The 21,271-nt window shown below is 38.7% G+C and overlaps 1 pseudogene; it reads left to right on the top strand.

Moving 5' to 3' along the window:
- LOC106728792 overlaps positions 1-21,271 on the top strand; it is a 334,339-nt pseudogene that overhangs the window by 204,468 nt on the left and 108,600 nt on the right.

Here is a 21,271-nt window from a genome sequence, read left to right on the forward strand (position 1 = left end):
TGAAGTATAGTCAGTTTACAATGTGTATCAATTTCTGGTGTACAGCATAATATTTCAGTTGTACAAATACATATGTATATTTCTTTTCATATTTTTCTTTATGGATTACCGCAAGATATTAAATATAATTCCTTTTGCTATACAGTGTAAACTTTTTTGTGTGTGTGTGTTATTTATTTTTAACATTTTTAATTGATTTATAATCATTTTACAATGTTGTGTCAAATTCCAGTGTAGAGCACAATTTTTCAGTTATACAATGAATGTATATATTCATTGTCACATTTTTTTCTCTGTGAGCTACCATAAGATCTTGTATATATTTCCCTGTGCTATACAGCATAATCTTGTTTATCTATTCTACATTGTGAAATCCCAGCCTATCCCTTCCCACCCCCACCCTTGGCAACCACAAGTTTGTGTTCTGTGTCTTTGGGTCTATTTCTGTTTTGTATTTATGCTTTGTTATTTTTTGTTTGTTTGTTTGTTTGTTTTTAGATTCCAAATATGAGCGATCTCATATGGTATTTTTCTTTCTCTTTCTGGCTTACTTCACTTAGAATGACATTCTCCAGGAGCATCCATGTTGCTGCAAATGGTGTTATGTTTTTATGGCTGAGTAGTATTCAATTGTATAAATATACCATATTCCATTGTATAAATATACCACATCTTCTTTATCCAGTCATCTGTTGATGGACATTTAGGCTGTTTCCATGTCTTGGCTATTGTAAATAAGTAGAAACTTGTTTATCTGTTCATTTCTTTACTTTGTGCCTCTTGTGAGTCATGGGAAATCTATAACAAGAACACCAATACAGTGTCAACTAGGTGGTTTACTAATCTGTTTGCTAACCTGGGTAGATAAAGTAAAAGTGTCTAGAAAGAAACTGTGTCATCATATTTTCACATATTAATTATTATAAAAACACAGTTTATAATAGAACACCTATATGTGCATAAAACCATTAAAGTAGTGCCTACTTTAGATGTCTAGTCATCTGTGATTGATTGATTAATTGATTAATTGATTGATCTGGCAACACCACTGCATGCACTCAGTTTTTAGGACACAGGCCCAAGGTGCCAAACGCTGACTCAGTAGACTCATTCTTATTTCTTCCCTGTTTCTGGTTCTAGCAAGAACAGAATAGAGTGATTGCATTCATATCAAACATTCTTTGAGCACTATTTATATGCTTGACCCTGTACTTGTTGCTTTGGGTGAGAGAAAGATAAAGACTGGTCCATGTTCTCAAAAGGCCAGCAGCCCAGCAAAGGGGATCACTAAACCTTGGGACTAGAAAGATAAAGCCTGGTTGTGCTTTTGATATGCTCTGGAGTTGAATGTGGTTTATGACAAAATTAGTAATTATGACATCGAATGAGTTTATAAGTTTCATAAGGTTTTACATTACCAGCTGCTTCTGGTGTAGGCCACTGGGTTTGAGATCATTTCTTTGGTTAGATACTCAAGAGTTCCTTCATTCCCTTCTCATAGAGCAAAATAAATACTTTCAGCTTTAAAATACTTTATCTAATCTCTCTTTCTTGTATACTTCTAATTCCTCAGTGTATACAATGAACAATTGGAGGATTTTTATCAAGACAAAAATGCTTGGAGCACTGATTTCTATTGGTTTCATTCAGTTAGCTCTTAAGAGACAGAGGAGCTATTACACTGTATTGAATGTAATGAGTTTATTCTTACAACCCAGAGACTCATGATTATCTCAGAAACCCTAAAGAGTGTACCATGACCTCAACAACTTGGGAAGTGTGCTCTGAGAAAAAAAGTGCTATACATGCTTCCTCTTGACTGATTATCCAAATACTGCAAAGGAGTACAAATTCCATTTTTTTTCATAGCTGTAGATGGGCACTGATGTAAATACTAAGGTGTTCAGCACTGTTTTACCTTAGCATTGGGGCCTAGCTTCACCAAAAACCTGGGTCCATCCCACATTCTTAAATCAATGTCTCGGGCAGGTAGAGAGACAAGATATCAGTATTTGATTCTAAGGTGCAGCCAGGTTGACGCCTATAGCCTTGGCCACCTGAATGTGATACTATTTTGAGAGTGCCATTGAGTATAATCACAGTATGGAGTCATGTGATGCAATAGACTTTCTTAGTCTTCTTTATGATATCTTTTCAATGGCCTATTCTCTTACAGTATCCCTTTCTTTAGAAGACTTTATCTTCTTGAATCTGTAGGCTCAGAAGGATAATCCTCCACATCTTGAGACATAGTAAGTGTATAAGCTGATCTGCAGGTGCAATGAAGCAGGAGCTCCCTGGCACTGTCAACTGTTGGGTCAATGAAGACTTCTGCCTGCATTTTATGGCTCTGATTTTGGTAGTGAAAGGATGGTCTCCCACTACTTAGGGCCTTTCCTTTGGCCAAAGTAATGATCAAAATTGCATCATTCATCAACTTTTATTATGGGTTTAATTATTTCTTGCAACAAATGTATTGGATTCTTAACTTCTAGTACCTTAGAAAGTGACCTTATATGGAGATAGAGTCTTTAGAGAAGTAATCAAATTAAAATGAGGTCATTAGAGTGGGCCCTAATCCAGTATGATTGATGTCCTTATACAAAGGAGAAATTTGGACACAGAGACGGACATATATACACAGAGAACGTCATGTTAAGACTGGAGTTATGCTGCCACAAATCAAGGATCTACCTGGAACAGATCCTTCCCTATCACCTTCAGAGGCAGAATGGCCCTACTGACACCTTGATCTAGGGCTTCTAGCCTCTAGACCTATGAAACTATCTGCTGCTTAAGCCACTCAGTTTGTGATTCTTTGTTAAGGAAGATCTGGTAAATGAACACAACTTCCCAGACTAGAGTATTTGTAAATAACTTTTAGCATTCTTGTATCTGTACAATTTTTAATAGTTTACAAAGGGCACAGCATACATTATCATATTACACCCCTCAGGAAATGGCATTTGAGACTGACCTTGAAGAATGAATGGGAGTTTAACAGGCAGAGAAGTTTTGGGTGGCAGCAAGGCCAAGGAAGCAATAGAAACAAAGATATGCAGGTAAATGGTGTAGACTGTACCCCAGAAGCAGAATTATATAGTTTGTTTGGAGGATCCATGGAGGTGCAGGGGAGCTATGAGAGAAGATACTGTCGAGTTAAGTTACTGTCACACTGACAAGGACCTGGAATACCAGTCAGAGGATTTTGTGTACAAATTGGCGCTCATCAGGCCACAGAGAGACGGTGGTTCTTAAGCAAGGATGTTACATACAAGAAATGTGTTTGAAGAGGTACCTCTAACATCATGTTATGGGATGGATTAGTTCAGGGAAATACCGGAAGCAGAGACTTAGTTGAAAAGCAATGGCAATTGCCCAGGCAAATGGTGGTGGGGGTGATGACAGTGGGGTGGGAAGGATGAGGTAGGTTTAAGAGGCTTTACCACAAAGGAAGAGGGAGAAGCAGGAACTCAGGCAAGTGGCAGACTGACGGGGAAATGTTTTTAGGCATGTGGGATTTTTTTTTTTTTTTTTTTTTTTGCCTCTTACATCATACTTCCATGTGCCTGGGCATAAGCTGGCCTGCAGAGGCTCTGCACTTAGAAATACAATCAAGATTCTGACCAGCTAGGACCTAAGCGGGAGATCCTCAAATGGTACCTGTTATTTGGGGCAGTCAGGATTTGTGACAAGGGACATGGCACTGCGTGACACCAATCAAGCAGCTGTACTTAACACATCTGTATCATGGGCCATTGTAAACGCATGACAAGAGCTTTTAGAATCTTTCAGTTCTACCCAAAGTCATCTGCTACACTGACCAACTACATGATCTAGTCAAGATATGCCAGGCAAGTCATGCCACATGCCTGAAGTATAACCAAAGTTATTTCCCTATTGCACAAAACAGCCATTTGTTAGTTTTTTTCACCTTCTCCAGCCAAAATAAACCCCCAGCAAGGCAAGGCAACCTCCTTTAGAAATACAGTAAAGTCATAGGTCTCACAGAAGACTGGAGTTTTCCTGGCTACAGTGCATGATGCTGCCTAATCTGCTTAGGCAGCTCAGCTCTCACAGGTAAGTTGGATGTGACAGTGCCAACTGGATGGATTATAGTGTTCAACATCAGGTCACTCTTTTACTTGAAATTCTTTGTGAATATGGACAAGTCTGGAGCCACAGAAGCAGTGTAATCCTCAGCCCCGGGCTCTGCAGGCTGAGCCAGCTCTGCAGCTGTCTGGCTCCCTCCTCCAGGCATTAGATGTCATTCACCAAGGTGTCTTAGTCCTGTCCTGAGGACATAGTAGCTTTTTGCCCGTTGATAGGAAAGTCCGAGAGTGGAGAGCCTTGTGTTAGAGGATGCTCGGGGCTATGAGCTGCTGTTCTGTGTATTTAGCATGACTGCAGGGAGGGCAGCAGCTCTCTCCAGGTTCCCTGTAAGGCAATCAGGAATCCTAGTTGCTCACAGAGCAGAATTCTGCTTCTGATCAGTAGCTTCCTAACAAATGCGTAAGAACAGGACCTTAGCCTATTCCCACTGCCACTTTCATAATCTAATACGTACATAGTGGAAACATTTTTAAAATAAAGGCTCTTTGCATAAAAGATTAAGAATTGGCTGATCATGAAGATGACATCCATTCTTTACTGTTTCTCAGGATCCTAGTGGAAGGTAGATTGTCCCAAACTAGAGTTCAGAAAATGGTGGAAATTTTGAATGTAGTGAGCCAGGCATACATTTCCCCTTGTAGCAAAAACAGATTCTATCTCTGGTAACTTCAGAGTTGTGAAATTCACCATACACTACTGCTTTATGATAGAGAGGCAGAGAGAACTATTTTGAGAGAGGGGTGGAGAGAGAGAGAGAGAGACAGAGAGAAGAATCAGATATGCAGAGGAAAACAGAGGAACCAGGTAGAGAAATATACTTTCCAGCTTTGCGGTTTTGGATTCCAGCAATTTGTGAATATTTATTTCATCACTGCCCTTGTATTCCCAATATACTCTTCTATCATTATAGTAACTCCCCCTTTTTTGTCTTGGCTAGTTCAAGCAGGTTTCAGTTGTTTACAGTCCAAGGGTCTTAACAAATTATGGGTGTTTATTATGTTGGACCAAGCTTATTCTCACTATAATATAATTATAGCAATCTTTTTCCAATTCTCAGAAAAATGTAAATTAATGAATGATCTGCTTGATTTCATGTTTTTCTCTCATAAATTATTTCTCAAACCATTGGTACTTGTGACATCTTCCCTGGTCATGAACACTAGCAGATGACAAAATGGACAAACTGAGAAAAGTTAATAGGAAAACAGAGAAATTAGTCTCCTGTGTTTAGCACAAACTTGTTTTGCTAGACAGATGACAATAATGATTGTGTTGTGTATGTGTATTTATACACATGTCTATTTATATGTGCACATAAAATGTATATCTGTAACATAGTCATATTTTCTACTAGTAAAACAGATCCTAGTTATATGTTAGAATTAAACAGAACAATAGGGAGTTTGGCACCTGAACAGTTTGAGAACCACTGGTTTAGATTAACCTAAATCTCCCCTGTTTTCTTCATTCTCACCTCTCCCAGGCACTGGAGGGTCCCAGGCTGTGTCTCCCACCACTGTTTTATCCCCTGCAGTCCAATTTCTAGCCTTTCACAATGAGAACATCCTCATAACCCACCCTGGCCCTGCACACGCACAGGCATCTGTTGCATGTACAGCATAGAGCGCCAGGGCCTCCATGCATATTTAACTGGGAGAGGAGCTGTTCCTCCCAGAGACTTGGGGGTGGGAGGCAAGACCGTGAGTGCTGTGGTATAGATTTCTTAGAAGTTTGCTCAACCTTGGGTCAGTCCCTATGGAAAACGCTTACTCGTTAGATTGCTTCTTTGTGTGGCTTAGAATCCAGTATTTGTTATTAGACTTATAGATGGAGATAGAGGTGTCTTATGAAATTTAATAAAACTTTTCCTATCAAATTAAACCTAGGGCTCAATTGTTAGATGCTTTTCATAAAATGTTTTTTAAACTTCCCATAAATGGTGTTCTGATAATAAAAGATAATTTTTATGTTTGTGGAATTCAAGACTAAGTTGATTTTTCTCTTGCTATTCATATATTTTAATGAAGAATTAAATGCTAATTATTGAATCTCTCTTTTCATGATCTCTGTTACTCATGTAGATACTGGCAAGCTTAATATTAATGAAGCTTAGTTTTCCATAAATAAGGAAATCTGGCAATTATAACTCTATTTGCTAAAATTTCAAAGGAGCCAGTTTTCCCTTGGGAAGGTAATTTATTTATTCATTCTAATTTAGCATTTAAAAAGCTGTTGTTTATTGAATCTTCCTCATAGTCCTTGTGGTTTGGAAAATCACATTGCTTCAAATGGAGTCCTTCTCTTTTACGTAGTATTTTTAGGTAGCAAAATCTTTGTCTTTAAGAGTATTTCCCCAAGTTCTTTGCTACCTTAGTATATTTGAGAATTTTACCTTTTTAGAGCTAATATGTTAGACAAACATGAAACATTTTTATAAAATCTCTCTACCAAGTGTTAATTCCTAGACATAAATTTATAGTGTATATTGTTTTGCTTTGCAGTTTTGTCTTTTTCCCCTCTGGTTCCCTGCTCTTTAACCTCTGCTTCTTCTAGGGCTTTCTCCTGGTGAAACTGTTCTTCTCCCTGGTGGCTCCTTCATGTCTAGAGGTTCTCAGTGGTGATGGGAGGATGAGGGATAAGAGGGGGGTCAATGGGCACTACTCAGGAAATCATTTCAAAATAGTCATGCCTGGACCCAGCCTCAGATATTTGATTCAGTTGGTCTGTGGTGATACTCAACATGTGTATTTTTAAAAAGCTCCCCAGGAGATTCTTGTATACTCCCCTGGTTTGGAATCACTTCTTTAGTGTCTGCTTCTGTCATTGGTATGTCCATCTAGTATCTTTTTTTTTCTTTCATTTTCTACAATTACAACTCACAGAACTATTCATACACAGATCTTATATAATTTGCATTCAGTATCTCTTAATTTCAATCCACTTTATATACCACATTCATGTTAATTTTCTTTAAAAAATGTTAGTTTTATTATAATTGCAAAGTAATAGCTGTCATAAAATTTTCAAAACTTGGAAGTATGAATATGACACATAAAGTAGAAATTACTTATAATCATGTCCCCAGACCTAACCAGATTTAATCAGGAAAACAGGAACCACTATGACTATTTAAAACAGAAGGAACTTAATGTAATACTTCATTATAGCAGCAATGGAAGAGGATGAGATGTTTACCAGGGCTCATGTAGTACTGGTGAGTGGTGACATCAGGAAGCTGCTAATGTTCCAAATTGGAGAAAGGGAGAGGCAGTGTTACCAGAACCTGATGGCCAGGAGGAGGTGGTAGGAAGAGCTACCAAGGAAGTGACTCAGCTGTTGCTGGGGAAGTCTGCGGAAAAGAAAGAGGGGAAGAAATACTCTGGCTTCTCCTTTCCACACTCTCTTCAATCTTGGGTGCCAAATCCAGCCAAATCCAGCCAATGGGATTAGCCCCACTATGATACAGAGCAGAGGAAATGCCAAAAATGGGTCTGAGGGCACATAGGCATTGCCACTATTTAAAGTTTGTCATAAGACTGCTTTTTTCAAAATATGGCTGTGATTACATGGCTGCTACATTAATAACTGGTCTTTGGCTTTGCATTAGTGCGCATGCAAAACCAAATTCCTAGACCTTCCCAAACATGATGTTTTTGAATCTTTGTAATCTTCTCTCTTCTTAAATATGCACCATGTTCATATATTCATGACACCTTCTCTCTCAAAAAGGCTTCCCTGACCCTGCCTTCTTTAACTTATATTTTCTTTTAGAGTCACTTAAAGTCTTATCTCCCACATGAAGTCTTTTCTAATCACGAGAGCTCTTTGTGAAAACTTCTTTTACAGAGCAATATTTTTGCTGCTCTCATTCTTTTGGCATATTACAGAATCTATTTTGCCATTAAATAGTGTTTTATTAAGTTTAAATAATGTAGTTTTAAGGTTTCTGTCCTATTTCTCCAACTAGATTTTAATATTCTTGAAGGCAAGAAATGTCCATATATCTTTTTGTATTTCAAGAACATAGATCAGGTCCCATAACATAGTGGATATTCTGTTAAGTTTACCTTCCTGTTCTGACTGGAAGCTGTGATCAGAAGAATTTTTGGAACTATTTGTTTTCAGGGATATAGAAAAGTCATTATATGTCTCTCAATAAAATTCTAGTACACAAATAGCCATAGGGAAATTATAAATAAATCAGTTTGGGAGGTTATGTTAATCACATTTGAAATAAGACTAATTAAAGCTGTGACCTAGCCCCACCGAAAGTTGACTCTAGGAGAAATCTGAACTATTAATACCTTATCTTATTGTAACTACCATGCAGCTACCACAGAGAAGAAAGAGATATAAACAAAATAAAATAACATTATATTTGGTCCCCAAATTTTGTTTTACATCATGCTCAGAATACAATAAAAATTATGACATGTGATAGAGGAAAGCGTGACATATGAACAAGAGAAAACAGCAAATGGACACAGACACACAGAGGACTCAATTTTAAAAATGAATCAATGAGAACTTAAAAAATATATATGAATGTATTAAAGAATTTATAGGGAATGTAGACATCAAGGTTGACAGGTAGAGTATTTTAGGAAAGAAATGAAAACTATTAAAAAAAAAAGAAGCAAATGGAAATTCTTGAACTGGAAAATTCAATGTATAAAATAAAAACTTTTATTGAGTATGCTAATAGCAACTGGACACTACATAACAAAGAATTAGTAAACTTCAAGACAAGTCCACAGAGATTACTCAAACTGAAATAGAGGGAGTAACAAAATTTAAACACAGAATAAAACGTCAGTAACCTGTGAGCAAATAACAAGAGGTTTAACATACATGTAATTAGAGTCCTGAATGGTAAGGAAAAATGGGACAGAAATATATTTAAATATATACTTGCTAAATTTTTTTTAAATAGCAAAATACCATAGACTGAATGGCTTAAACAACAGAAATTTATTTCTCATGGATCTGGAGGCTAGGAAGTACAAGATCAGGTGCCAGCCAATTCAGTTCCTGGTGAGAGTTCTCTTACTGGCTTGTAGGCAGCTGCCTTCTCACTTTGTCCTTACATATGTAGTCTTTTCTCCATGTGTGCACTCAGAGAGAGAGAGAGAAAGAGATCTTCCTTCTTCCTCCTATAAGACCATTAGTCCTATCAGATAAGAACCCTGCCCAAGACCTCATTTAACCTTAATTCCCTCCTAAAAGCCCTGTCTCCAAATACTATCACTTTGGGTGTTAGGGATTCAACATGTGAATTTCGGGGACCCAATTCAGTCCATAGCAGGTATGTATTCATCCAATGGGATGCTACTAGCAATAAAAAGGAAAAATTACTGACTTTCATAGACATTATGAAGTGAAAGAAGCCAGGTATTAAGGACTACACACTTTTGATTCCATTTAGACCGTGACAGGAACCAAAGTGTTGGTTGGGGGAGTAGGGCAGTTAATTGTTAAGGGGGCACTAGGGAAGTCTCTGGGTGATGGCAGTGCTATGTCTGATATGAGTGAACAGTTACATGGTTGTGTATTTTGTCAGAACACATTGACTGTACACTTAAGATCTGTGTATTTCATTGCATGCAAGTTATATCTTAACAAAGAAAAGTCAACTAAAGGCAAATAACTAAGTTATATCTTAACAAACAACAGTATTTTCCCCTGGTGATTTTGATGTTCTCCTAGGTTAAGGAGCACTATTCTATGGAGAGTTTCCCATTTTAAATATTCTTTTAAATGATGTAGGAGTGAGGGGATTTCAGATCAACACACGTATATATTGTGTGCTTTCATGTAATAGACTCTCCATTTCACAGATGCAAGTGAGAGGAAGGGACTTGTTCCAGGTCACATTACTAATCAATTAATTATGGGATGGGAATCACATTTCTGGCTTCCAAATTTAGACTATTTGGTATTAAAGAAAAAGATAGAATAGCACACTGGGTCAGTATAAAGAGGTTCAAGGTGCTAGAGCTTGCTGCTTCCTAGAAGGTCAGCCTAAACCTACATTTGAGTTGTGAGGAGCAATTCAGAACAGGCAGATCTTCTGTGGTGCTGAAAAAGGCTTGTGCGGACCGCAGAGACAGGGAATGTGATCTCAGCACGAGGAGTCTCCAATACCCCTCTCAATCCCATAACTCTGAGTATTTCTCTGAGACTTTCAAGTCTTTCCTTCCTTCCAGGGATGAGCTTTCCAAGCTTAACCTCTGAGGCAGCCAGATCTACCACTGGTATTTTCCTTTCTAAGGTTCTTTCAGTGGTTATTTCACCCCACATCTTTGAATTCTCTGGGGTCAGGAATCACAGCTCACACATCTAACACAATAGTCAGGCTGAATGTTTGTGTAATCACTGTCGATATTTAACAACAAAAAAAGAAACCATCCTCATTTCTGTCAGCAGCAGCTTCCAGTGTTATGCAAGCACTTTGACACAGCTTCACGTACTGCAGAATTAAATCTGCAACCACAAAAGAAAGAAGCTGATTTCTCATGGCCCTTTTGTAACTTCAGAAAGGTTTTGGGAAGTCTCTAAATTGAATTTAACTGTTGAGCACAGGCTGAACTTAAAACCTTCATCTGTTTTAAGTCATCCCCTCTCTCCCTCACGCTGCACACCCATACAGCGTCTGGATCCTAAGTGCTTTGGCTGAGGACACATGCTCTGTGTGAAAGGCCAAGGAATCTAAGAGGCTGAGATTACTTTACTGCCTGCATCACCACATTCCTTTTGTTTGAATTCACTCTGATGAAAACCACCGAGCAGTTGTAGAATGTCCTGTACAGAGCAGTAGGGGTCCCATCAGGCCACAAAGGTGGGCGGAAAGAACACAGCCCCACAAGGAATGTTGGTGTTATTATTCAGGAAGGAAAACAGGAAGATGGTAAGAAAAACAGGTATGTCTCAACAGCAATATGCCAAAATTTTCCCATTGCAAAATGAGGGTATAATTGGCATCTACCTTGAATCTAAACCCCCTGGTAATTTATTTTTTATTTGTGTCCTGGCATTGGGTATGACAATTACCTCACTGGTACTCGGTGCACATTCCTGAACGCAAGGGAAGATCAAATGTTAATTAGGAAAACTGTTGTAACAAGCCACTGATATTTGAGGGGATGTTTGAGACAAGGCGAGTTCATTTCTTGCTCATATCACAGTCCAATGAGGGTAAGGAAGGAAAGGGGTGGAAGACATGGGAGGTTTAGGGGCTGGTTCTAGCAGTGCTTACAATCACTGCCCACCTTCCTTTGGCTGTAACTCAGTCCTATGACTTCAACCAACTTCAGAGGAGCTGGAAAGTGTGGTCTAGTTTTAGGCTTACAAGAAAAAAGATAGGGGCTTTCATGAACCCATACCCTTGTCTCTGCCACATTATGTAACAGTAGATGGCAATAATATGAATTCTATCCTTACTAAGATACTTAGGTATCTACTGACAAGTGGGAAAAAGAGTATGTTCCATTGTAATATTCCCAGGTGCTATTGGTGTGGCTTCTGGGGGTGTTAGCAACAATAAGCCCCAAATCTCCTACTTCAAAATGAGGGTATATTTGGCATCTACCATGAAGCCAGACCATCTGGCAATTAATTTTTTTCTTTGTTTCCTGCATGGACTGGCACCCTCTAATTGCAGACCATGGCGTGGTCACTCTTGTACCATCTTCATGATCAATATATTTTTGAACCTACAATCTGACTCCTGGTATTCATAGTTGGTATAATGGTTGCACAGAACAGTTTTTCTCTGCAGTACTAAAATCATACATATTTTGAGGGCTATGCAAAGCCTTTAGCTGATCAAGGACAAGACACAGGGCTCCATTTCAGGACTTCTAAATTATTGTTTTATTGCTCCACTTTCTAATATTATACCACTAAGCAGAATTATTAGTCAATATATCCCATTGTATTTTAAAATAGAAGACAGTAAATGTCAGTCAGAAAATAACGTCTTCAAATTTCTGTTTCACTAGTTAGAAGGTAGCAGTTCCAAAACTGAGTCTGAAGCACATGTTTGGAACGAGGCCTCAGCATGTGCAGGTGGTAGGAGGCAGAGAGGAGTGTGTGTCCAGATCTGGAACTCAAGGCAGGGAAGGGAGACATGGCGGGAGCCCATAGCAGCATGGGAGAAGCTTGAGGCCTCAGGTGTCCCTGGAAAAGATGGAAGTAGGGAGTAAATTCCCAAAGAAGAGTTCTTAAGTGCTATTTTAGATGTCTTGGGGCAGATATCACAGGCATTTCCAAGTGGACGACCTCCCTTGGTTTCAGTGCATTGTCTGGGTTAAGGACTAGTGAATTTCTTACACCCAGCCCTCAACCAGGTTCCCATGACTGAACAGGCACCTAAAATCTATAGACACTGTTTTAGGCCATGCCTCGGTCATACCGTCTTGACGTTTCCTTGGAGATTCTTTATCAAAGACCTGACATGGAGCTGGAGGATTAGAGTAGTTACACTGGTTATAAGTAGAAATCCGGGCCATCGTCTCTTTCTGCCAGAGCTGTCACTCCCAGGAAAGTCACAATTTCATTTCCTAATGAGATAAAGCATTATATTCCAAGGGCATTTTTAGTTCTCACTGCTCTGTATGGTATACTATGGCAATGATTGAATAACTGTGAGGGGTCCTGGCCTGCACATTCCCATGTGGTTAATTGCAACAGCATGTGGCAGAAGTCTGTACTGAGTATGTAATCTGATGCCACTAATATGATGGTGTCAGGTGCATAAAATGCTCCAGATAGTTGGGTTTTTTTTTCCTGCTACACTAGGAGTTTGGAAACTTGCCCAGTAGTTTTTGAGAGCAGGGGAAAATTCTCTTTTTGCCATTAAAGCCCTTTGAACCTCTTGCAAATAAAAGCCCCTCTAATACAGGCCTGTATGAGAGAGTGCTTCTCTGTACCCATGTCATGTGCTTTGTACTTCATGTAGGGAGGGGGAGGAGAGAGAAGGATACAAGGAAAGTTGCCTAGAAGCCCCACACATAGAGACGATGAGGATAGAAGTGTGACTGAGGGAAGAGAGCAGAAGAGAGGAAAAGATAGTAGGCCTCGAGAGCAGAGAGGAGAGAGGATCACGGAGAGAGACTATGAGTAAAGGGCTAAGTGTGTATCATGTAAGAAATGTAAAAATCACCCAATAAATATGAGGACCCAAAAGTGATTCCCTTATCAGATGCCTCAGGTTGGACCAAAAAGTAGATATCATCATGACCAGTGGGTAGATCACATAACCTCTCTCAGTCTCAGTTTCCTCATATGTAAAATGGGGACACTAATAGTATCTACCTAATAGAATTGTTGTGAGATTTCAAAGTGACAATATACATAAAGCTTAGCATGGAACCCATCATAGAGTGAGAGCTCAGTATAGTTTAGTGGTGATGATGGTGATGGCAAAGATATCAGAAGACACTGAAGATGATACCGGAATAATTAAGCCAATGAATTTCATTTCAAACTAATGACATGCATTTAAATGAAGCAAGAGTTAATCATATTTCAAAAATACTGGGATAGTTTCAGCCCCACAGAAGAGCTATATGGTAGCAACTGTTTATTGGCAGATTTTCCATCTCGCTTTCATTCCCACAATCCCCAAACATATGGCCAAAGGAGGAAGTAAAAGCTAGGAGAAATGCTAGCACCTGTGTATGGGGGTGACCTACAGTTACAGTGCTGGAGGAAACATGAAGAAATCATCTCCTATGGAGAATTCTATTTAAACATTCAGGACAGGTGAGTGTCTATCCTGTTCTTAAGGACTTCTAAAGTTGTGGCTTTTCTTAACAGTTGGGTTCAGGGTCTAATTGTCTAGATGTTTAACTTAAACACCATTTCAATCTGGTTCTGATCTCCCTGGCGATGTACAACATCTGGAGTTCTATAAAATAACCCATGACCCATAGAGTTGGAAGATAGGAATAACATCCATACTGTAACCTAGTTGTGCTAAATCAGACTTAGCATGGATTCCTAAAGGTGAGCTTAAGGTCAGGTGTCATCTGCCTTCAATCAGGGATGTTTGTGGGGAAAATGAGAAGTGTGTCATGCCACAATGCAGTCCAGATGTCTGAAGAATCTCCAGGGAAGAGAATCAAGAGGCAATAATGCAAACCAGGTGTAGTTCAAGGTGACTTATGTGGGCAGTTCTGGATTGGCCCATTCTGACAGCAAAATAGCTAGTAAAGAGTGGAAGTTTCATAGTGGAAGTTCAATCTGGACAGTCCCTTCGAGACTCTTTCAGGGTACATGCTTTGATCCACGGTAGAGCTGAATGTGAATCCAGCTATGACAGGGCCTGCTGTTGCTTCCATCAACTCCTCCAGAGTCCTCTTTGGCAGGCCTTCCTCACCTCTGCGGATCTCCACTAGACTCTCCCTTGTGTCCCCATCCACCTCTTAAGTCAAGGGGAACAAATCTGAACTATGGGCTATAATTAGAGTCTGAATCAATGATGCTTGCAGCCCATGGTGTTACATGCTGCTTGTCATATACCATGTGATTCCTGATAATCCATCCTACGACAGTCCTCCTCCAAACAAACAAAGCAAGAGCACACTTTTCCTGATTCGTATGCATAGTGTGTTCCAACATGTGAATCTTTTCTGTTTAATTAGTTGAATCTCTTTCTTATGTTTTAGTTGTATAGTTTAGTTGTAGAGTCAGAGTAAACATGTGATTCTTTCTTTTAAATGTTAAAATAAAGACTTTTGTATAGAAAAAAACCCCAGTAAAACCAGAGTTCTTAAGCATATAACTTGTACCTGGCTAAGGAAACAGAAACCACATATATTTTATTTCTCCATTGCCTTAAACAGTGCTAACACCATAGGTGAGTGGCAAATGCTTGTTTAGCACATGAATGAATAAGGCAGGGAAAGCATCCATCTTTTTGCTTATACTGAGTTTTATTTCAGATCCTAGACCAGGGGCTGTAATTCACCAATATGCTTACACACAGCTGCATGCGATACCCTTGGTTTTCCTGGTACCATCTGCTGGCTAAGTCATCCCCTGAAGGCTGAAAAACACAGAACAAAAGAAGCATTGGGAAAAGGAGAAAGGAGGTGTGGAAAGTGGACAGGAAGAGGTGTTTAAGTGAAATGGTGTACATTAGCAGATGTCACAGAGATTTATTTCTTTTTCTATGGGGATTTACTCTAGTGACCAAACTCTGCTTTAGGGATTCCCCCCTCCCCCAAAATGCTTGAGATATTTATCATTTGCTATGGGGACTGCTTTGTTGACAAAACTTCCCTTCTTTTTGGATTTTTGATTCAGGTTTTAGACTTGAGATATTAAGAGGAACAACATCTTGACATTGAGGGGAGAGTATAAAGCTTAGAGTGGAGGAGGGAGTTGTCAAAATAATTTTTCTAGGTACCTTTCTCAAAAGCATCATTTCTCCCACATCTCACTCCTGGAGCAACCACATCAAGGGAGTGAAAGGAGTGAAGGCCTCAGACACTCCATACAGCAGGGAAATGTGGAAGATGTGAGCTCCTGCCATGTGTTCTAGGCCACATTTTGAAACCAATGCTGAGACAACAGGTCCTGCATGTTCCTGGGGGAGCATCCTCAGTGGTAAGGCTCTGAGGGTTGCCAACCAGCAGGGAAGTCCTACTATGAACTATACTCTTAGGGAAAAATAAATCCTTACTGATTAATTCCAGTCCACCACTCCTTTCCCAGTCAGAGATGTAAATTTTTCTCAAAAATGTTTTTGAAGACGGGGAGTTCTTGGAAGGGTTTAAAAGAAGGCAGTCCTTTAAAAAAATGTTTTTGGTCATGTGCCTATTTATTTTACAAATAATTATGCCATATATGTGCTTTTATGACACTTTTGTTTAAGTACCATACATAGAAATATAGATAGAAATTATCATTAACCTTAAACTAGTAGAAAATCAAGGGACAGAAAGGAAGGTCATTGGGAAATGACTTTCCCAAGTCATTTTCTTTTAGTAAAATTAAAGTCAGTGAGTTAGTAAACAAGTGTTTATAGAGATTTCACATGGAGTAACAGAAATCTGAATTCTGTCCTCCAATAAAATGTATATTCAGTTTAGTTAAGGTACTGCTAACTGCTATAGCAGACAAACCCCGCAATTTCATTGGCTTTCAAAAGAAACATTTTCTTTGCTCATATAATAGTCCATTGTGGATATTACTAGTTAATAGAGCAGAGGGGTAGAGGCATAGTTGCTCCACTGTGATTCAGGGACCCAGGCCCAGCAGCTGTGCCATCTTCAGCATGTGCCTTCCAGGGACACCCCAGACAACAATACAAGCCAATGGATGGGGAAAGAGAACGTGTGAAGTCATATCTGCTTCTGACACATAACACGCTGCTCATATGCCACTTATGAGCATAGATCACAGGGCCCCACCCAAAAGGGCATAGGGCTGAGAATGTAGTCCCTGGCCTGGAAGCCACTCCTAGCCAAAACTCTCTACCCTGGAAGAGGGAGCTTGAACCCACTGGGAGATGGTTAGGCAATTTTTCCATGAGAAGAATTATGAAATGTGTTGAAGTGGAGGAATCAATGAAGTCAAGTTTATAAAGTCATTTTAGAGTTCTGGCTCTGCTGCCCACCAGCTGGATGATTTAGTCTCTTTGATCTACAGTTTCCTCATCTACAAAGTCACGACAACAGCTCACAGAATTGCAGTGAGGACTAAATGCAACACTGCATGTGAAGGTCTTTGTGAACGAGAAAGGGTTGCTTGGTGCTCCTGCAGCTGTGGCTAAGCAGAGTTGATTTTTTTAAATTAGATTTACTATATTTTTCTGAAGGCTTACTATTCAAGTCACTGGTTAATTCAAGACCAAAGAAAAATATATGTTTCTTAAGCTTATATTGTATTTCTTAATTATTATGTGAGGAAAAGATAGTGCTTTTTAAAAGTGTAATTTGGAAATTTGAGTTTAGGGTAATGGAAAGAAAGCCTGGTTTCTAATTGCAACTCTGACCCCAGCCAGCTGACTGACCGCAATCTGGTCACTTCATCTGTCTGGGCTCTCATTCCAGAGGCAAAAAGAGAGTGGTTAGCTAAATGGTCCTTTCCCGATCAGGAATGAGATATTCCAGGGAGGAAACTCATCTAAGTGACTCAGCTACATTATCAGATTACGATCATGAGGAGGTCACTGGAGAAGTAACACCCAACTTATATAAATTTAGGGGTAACATTTTCACAATTTGAGCGAAAAACAGTTCATTTTCTAGCCTCTTGCTGGAGTGACTTTATTACTACATTTAGACAGGACAAATGTTTCAAAACTTTGTTGTATTATTTGCCTCCAAATTCTCTCTCTCCTCTTGCCTTTATGTTTTTCTTCTGGAGCTAATATGGGGACAGTGTGTAAACCATTGATATGACTCGGTAGACATGATTTCAATGGTGAGTGAGCATGAAAATTTTGACCAAAAAAATCTCTTTATAAGTTAGATATAATGATTTGGAAAGGAAGATTTAGACCAGACAGACATCTTGGGTGATTGAACTGATTTCCATGTTAAGAAATAAATATTCACACGTTTAGTTTTTTTCTCTAGACACTGATACAAAACTTTGGGTTCAGAGGTTAACACTTGTGGCAGCTCCCTGGTCCTAGCAGACACTGAATAGTTGATGAGAATAGTGAAATATGTCAACAATTAACAATTACTAGTGATACTTTATTTTAGTTCCTGCTTTTCTAAACTATTAACTGCGACCATCTAATTATTTAAAATGTTTTATTCATTACATGCATAATCATTCTTATTAAACTAGCAGTATAGCCTCGGCTTAGTGTCATAGCCCCTCTGACCCTCAGTTTCTTGATCTGTAAAATGGGGATCATTTTTTTCTTTTCTTTTGGAGTTATTGTACAATTGTACAAATTAGAGACAATGTATGTAAAACACCTGGCACAGGGTCTGGCACATGGAAGAGGGTCAATAAATAGCAACTATTAACTACTTTTGTTACAAAATCAATCATCACCTACCTTGTGCTTTCCATACTGTACTAAGTAATGAAGATTAAAAGAGAGGTAAGAAATGGTCCTTATTTGTAAGGATGTAAATACCAGTTAGAGTGACAGGACAGGCTAATCAAAATAAAAGCTGGCATTTGCCAAGTGCCAAACCACTCTCAGTAATGATGCCCTGGTTGTAGGGACAGCCACTGTGACTGTCAGATGTTTCATAATGTATACATCATATTTAAATACAGCCATTACCCAAATTTGTATTTCTGGATGGCCCTTGTATTTACAAAAAGTTTTGTTGATGCTTTGTAATATGTACTATGGTAATAAAGGAGGATCAGTCAGTTTTTCAGAGTGAGAATTGAGATGAAAAAAGCCCAATGTTTTTGTAGGGTTGTGCATGAGGGGCTTTGCAGAGGGAAGATCAGCAGTCAGATGTGTTGATCCCTATGCTTGTGTTCATCTCTCTATGTCCCATTAGAGTTCAGAGGAGTAAGATTCGCTTAAGAACTGAGTCTTATTTTTCTGTCTCTTAAAATTCATTACATTTATTCTAAAAAGATTGATGGCTCAAATGAACACTGGAAACTGCCTCCACCTTTCATCTCCTTGAAATCATGCCAGAAAAAGCCTCCAGCATGCTCAACTCTAGTTTACCTTTTCTAAAGTTTCTTCCTCCCTGGATGATGGTAGTGAGAATCATCACTTGTTAAAACACAGATGACTCCAAAAATTTCTGCACTTCAAAGTGAATCCGTTATTCACCTGAGTGTTTAACTGTGTCAATGTGCTCTCATTATCAGATTTAGTTGAATAATTCAACAAGGAAATGTGCCCAGTGCACACATTATACAGATGTGTTTGCCAAAGTTATCTTGGCTTGTGGGAGAGAGCAAGCCTCTGATACCCTGAGTTATTTAGAAAGGCCATCATAGACATCACCATAAGGTGGAGGAGATAGATATCCACCATACTATGTGAATACCAAAATTCGTCCCTGATTCCCCATCATCACATTGATAGGATGCTGCCTTTGTGCTTGAGTTATATAAATGAACAGCTAGTCATGAGGAAATTGTACTCCTCCTCCCACTAGATGGGATGTTATTCTGGGCCAATATAAAGCCTGTGAGAGTGACTGTACTCTAAGATAAAGTAAGAGGCCTTGCATATGTGAAGACCTTGCTAGGTTCTTGACCTGTTAGTAGAAACCTTTTGAAATATTTCTGACCTAACAGAAACATGCAGATATATTTCCACTGCATCCACCCAAGTGTGGTTGCAAAAACTATACAGTACAGACTACTTTTCTTTGCTAATTCATATGCAGACTTGATTAAACTGGAGAATCAGATGTATAATTTGAATCAAATCTACTATGAATCACATAAAATATAGAACATGCAAGAATAATTTACTACAAGATTACTGTATTAGTCAGCATTTTGCTGCAACAATGCTATATAACAAATTTCTCCCCAAATCTCAGTTGACTTAGAACAACAAACATTGGTTTCTTGCTCATAGGTCTGTGGATAGGGTTATGGCTCAGCTGGATTTTGTTGGGCTGGGTTTGGCTGGCTTGGCACCAGGTTGTGAATTAGATTCAGGTCTGTTCCATATGTCTCCTTATTCTGGGGTTCAGAATGAAGAAACTGTGGTGCCCTGGGACAATATCTCTTCATGGGGGATTGCAGGAATGTGACAGGACCAACCAAAACACACCTACACATTTCAAGTCTGGTTGAGTGTAGTGCACATGTCTCCTCTCATGTTTCATTGGCCAAAGCAAGTCACCTGGCCAAACTCCAAGCTAGTGACATTGGGAAGTGTCTCTGCTAAAAATATGTCTCAGCTGAGGAGGGAAGGAAAAATGGTGAAGCAATAATATAATTTACCACATCTGTTACTGTAAGCCGCTGAATGAAGTTCAGGCCATTTGTACCACAGAGAAATCAAATCAATCAGAATCAATTGGGTATTTTTTTTAAATGTTAGGTCAAGATATTTTTAATTCCCTTTAAATCATTATGACATATGATTTCCGTTCCATTGAATCAACAGGTTTCAGTACTTCAGGGGTTGAATATATATCTTCTCTAACAATAAAGTTATTGCTCAGCCTCAAATTAGGCTTTTTGAGCCTCTAATAAAACAGTAATTTTGAAGATGAGGCTTATGCAGTAGAGAAAACAGATTTCAAATTCCAAAATTCACTTTTATATATAAAAAATAGAGCTTAGGAATCTAAATGTCAGTTTTCACTGTAAGATGCACGTAAGGGCTTATGATAAGACAAAAAGAAAGTTCCTAAGTACCCTGGAAGAAGTAACTGCCTCTGGGTTTTAATTATAGGAGAAATATGAGAGAGAAGAGATTGGATCATGAATAAGAGGACTGTTACAAGAGAAAAAAGACAAAGACATAAAGTTCTATTTAAACTTTCTGAGCATCATGGCCTAATTGTACATCTCTAAGGTCTCCCTTTGCTTATCTTTCTTAGGACTAGTGCGGATATTAGGAGGGAAGAGCCGTGACCCTCCTAGAAGTTCAAGTATGTGGTCAGGACCATATTAATTCCATCTCTGGACTATCAGGCTTCTGCAGAATCAGGCTGCTATAAGGTGAGTTTCATGGGTTGATGAATATTTTCTATTTAGCATTTGGAATAAAAATGTCAATTTTAGGCTTTCCAGTTTGAGTAGTTGAACAACCAATCATATGCTTTTATATATAAATATATATTTTTAATTGAAGTATAGTCATTTACAATGTGTCAGTTTCTGGTGTATAGCATAATATCCAAGTTACACATATTTATAGAAACAGAGAGTAGATCAGTGATTGCCAGGATCTAGGGAGAGGGGAGAGAATGTAAGTGAGTACTTGTGGGTGTGGGGTTTTTGGATGGAAATATTCTGGAATTAGAATTGCACAAGTGTCTAAATATCCTAAAATCCTCTGAATTGTATACTTTAAAAGGGTGAATTTTATGGAATGAGAATTATATATGAATATAAATAAATAAATAAATTGTAGAACTATAAGGATAAGTTGAGAAACTCACAGTTATAAAGGGAAACCCTAGCTCACTTTCTTCAGAGATGACAGGTCAAGAAGACAAATAATAGGTAAGAAGAAAGAGGATTA

Source organism: Camelus ferus, chromosome 7 (assembly GCF_009834535.1).
Source record: "Camelus ferus isolate YT-003-E chromosome 7, BCGSAC_Cfer_1.0, whole genome shotgun sequence".
Taxonomy (NCBI): Eukaryota; Metazoa; Chordata; class Mammalia; order Artiodactyla; family Camelidae; genus Camelus; species Camelus ferus.